The sequence below is a fragment of the Peromyscus maniculatus genome, chromosome 4 (genome assembly GCF_049852395.1).
Source record: "Peromyscus maniculatus bairdii isolate BWxNUB_F1_BW_parent chromosome 4, HU_Pman_BW_mat_3.1, whole genome shotgun sequence".
Classification (NCBI taxonomy): domain Eukaryota; kingdom Metazoa; phylum Chordata; class Mammalia; order Rodentia; family Cricetidae; genus Peromyscus; species Peromyscus maniculatus.
The window spans coordinates 151001550-151004774 of NC_134855.1; the positions used below are offsets into that span (position 1 = coordinate 151001550).

General features: G+C 43.8%; 1 pseudogene; it reads left to right on the forward strand.

The window, feature by feature from the left end:
* The first annotated feature begins 2088 nt into the window (after window positions 1–2088).
* On the forward strand, window positions 2089–2531 carry LOC102909825 (protein max pseudogene; annotated as a pseudogene).
* Window positions 2532–3225: the final 694 nt, after the last annotated feature.

A 3225-nucleotide genomic window follows, 5' to 3' on the forward strand; every position in this document is an offset into this window, starting at 1 on the left:
CTTCATGAGACCCTATGGGGGTTCATTTTGGCCTTCCGATTCTGCTCAGAATTGTCACTGTGTTCATGAGGCAATTTATGGAACTGAAGAAGATACCTTGATGATTATGATTAAAAAGAATGAAATGTGTAATTAAAATTGCTCAAAATACAATTTTATGCATGAGTGCAATTTTGAAAAGTATGTGCAAATGTTGAATCTAATCATTGTAGTTTTTAAAATAAATATAATGAGTGTTGAATTGCTATTGACTGTTACTTTTTAAAAATTGTGCCACCTGGGATTCTGACCCTGGGAAAATCTAAGTATTGCTTCTACTATCCCATTGTTTTAAGTTTGAAGAACACAAAAGAGAGGGAGCCCTTAGCAGAAAGGAAATCTCATAATTAAAGCATCACAATTAACTTTTTGAATCTGGAAGAAAGCATGCTTCTCTTTTTCCTTAAAGGAATAAATTAAGATTAAAAAATAGAATTGTCATATTTTGGTTTTTAAAACAAAGAGTGTCTTGGGGCAATTATAGGGGTATGCTATTCATTTTACTTCAATAACTTCTGGTTGGCACACTCATCCCTTATTTACACTATAATTTGTATTTTACCACTCCAGAAAGATTAGCAAGCAGTGATTTTGAGGAAGTTTTGAAAGGGAGAAGAGGCTAACTTTAATTAAACGACAGTTTACCTTTTACTTATGAGAATAATGTGGAAGTCTTTGCTGAGAAACAATATATAAAATGGTAAAAGTAGGTGATGAATACTCAAGGGTTTACAAAAAATAGCATATTTAACACATTTTCCCAGCTATAAAATTTATATGCATAACATGTGTCCATAAAGACATCAGTAGTCATAAGCTCATATGTATTCTTGTACATCATTACAGATGTCCTTTTGTATGTTTCTAAGTCTATATGTCATGAAAAATGTATGTATATAAACACACATGTATACATATTTTTAAAGTTACTTATTGTAACTTATGTGTAAATGCACGTGTTTGTGTGTTGGTTTGTGCACATGAGTGCCAAGGTGCTCACAGAGTCCAGAACTGCACATCAGATTCCCTGGAACTAGCAGTGTAAGTAGTTGTAGACTACCTAAAGTGGGTGCTAGGAATAGAAGCAAGGTTCTCTGGAAGAACAGCAGATATTCCTAACCACTAAGTCATCTCTCTACCTCTATGTTCTGGCTAGATTTATGTCAACTGATACAAACTATAGTTATTAGGGGTACATGGAGCCTCAACTGAGAAAATCCTCCATAAGATCCAGCTGGAGGGTATTTTCTTAATTAGTGATGGGTTGGGGGAGGGCCCAGCCCATTGTAGTACCATCTGTGGGGTGGTGGTCCTAGGTTCTACAAGAAAGCAGCCTGAGCAAGCCATGAGGATCAAGCCAGTAAGCAGCACTCCACCATGGCCTCTGCATCAGCTCCTGCCTCTAGGTTCCTGCCCTCACTGCTTTTGATGATGAACTATTATATGGAACATGTTAGGAAAAAACCTTTCTTCCCTTCTTCCCCAAGCTGCTTTGGTCATGTTTTTTCCTTCATAGCAATAGTGACCCTAACTAGGTCAGAAATTGGCACCAACATTGTAGGGTGTTGCTGTGACAGACAAGACTGTGTTGTTTTGGGGAGGATTATGGAAGGGCTTTGGAACTTTGGACTAGAAAAGCCATTGGATGTTGAAAGCCTGGCAAACTGTTCTATGGGATCTTGGAAGGTAAGAGTGTTGAGAGAAATGCAGATGGTGGAGGCCTGGCTTGTGAAGCTCCAGAGGGAAGTTTGAGAGCCACTTAAAGACTCTTATGGGAACACTTAACTCAAAAAATGTTTTGAGTTAAGAATCTGTGGTTCTGGGTTGCTCATGTTGTGTGTGTGTGTGTGTGTGTGTGTGAGTGAGTGAGTGAGGGAGCGAGTGAGTGAGTGCGTGCGTGGCGGGCACTCGGCTTGTTGGAAAAGAGCGATAATGATGACATCGAGGTGGAGAGCGACGCCGACAAACGGGCTCATTATAACGCACTGGAAAGAAAACGTAGGGACCACATCAAAGACAGCTTTCACAGTTTGCGGGACTCAGTCCCATCACTCCAAGGAGAGAAGGCATCCTGGGCCCAAATCCTAGACAAAGCAGCAGAGTATATCCAGTATATGCGAAGGAAAAACCACACACACCAGCAAGACATTGATGACCTCAAGCGGCAGAATGCTCTTCTGGAGCAACAGGGGGAAAGCGAGAGCTGATCAAGATCTTTGTTCCTGGGGAAATCACTTCTCTTCCACCCTCATGGAAGATTCAGTGCACTGGAGAAGGCAAGGTCAAGTGCCCAGCTGCAGACCAGCTACCCCTCCTCAGACAGCAGCCTCTACACCAACGCCAAGGGCGGCACCATCTCTGCCTTCGATGGGGGTTCAGACTCCAGCTCAGAGTCCGAGCCGGAAGAGCCCCAGAGCAGGAAGAAACTCTGGATGGAGGCCAGCTAAGCCATGCGGGGCAGGCCAGCAATAAAAACTGTCGTCTCCATCGTCTCCTCCTCCTCCTCTCAGTTCATTGTTAGAACCCTCAAAACCATCGAAAGACTGTATTTTCCTTTCCTCTTTATTAATTCTTGTTTTTGCATAGATGCTCTTGGACAACAGCTCTCATCCTATCCCTGTGTCCACTATTTTTAAATGTATTCCATTCAGGGGTTCCTGTCCCCACCAGAAATTTTAAACCGAAACACCCTAAATTGGCAGCTCTTTCTGTGGAGGACAGACAGCCGGCCAGACCTCTGAGTACATGGTGTCCTGCCCACGCCCCCAGCTCTTCCAGGCCTCAGAGTGTGTACCTGGAGGACGCCTGGCCCGCTGGGCCCTCCCTCCCAGTCCCTGACCTCTGTTTGGTGGACTTTGTGAATCTCGAACTGCTCTACTTTGACAAGATGACCAGATTGGAGGAATGAGAATTAATCCCCTCTCCTGTAAGGATTGTTTTTTGGGAAAGCTGTCACTCCTGTTGAGAGACCAGATTCTTGGAGAGTCTGGTGTAAAGGAAAGTGGGGACAGATTGGCAGAGTCCTTGGCATGTTTCACTCTTCCGTTGCTTAAGCCTGCAGAGCCAGCCATACAGAGGGTCACGTGACACTGGTATGTACAGGAGATGGCAGCAGTGAGCCGGCCTCCCTCCCTCCTGAGAGTGGTGGGGTGGTTATTTGTGGGTGGGACAGGGAGGGAGTCTTAG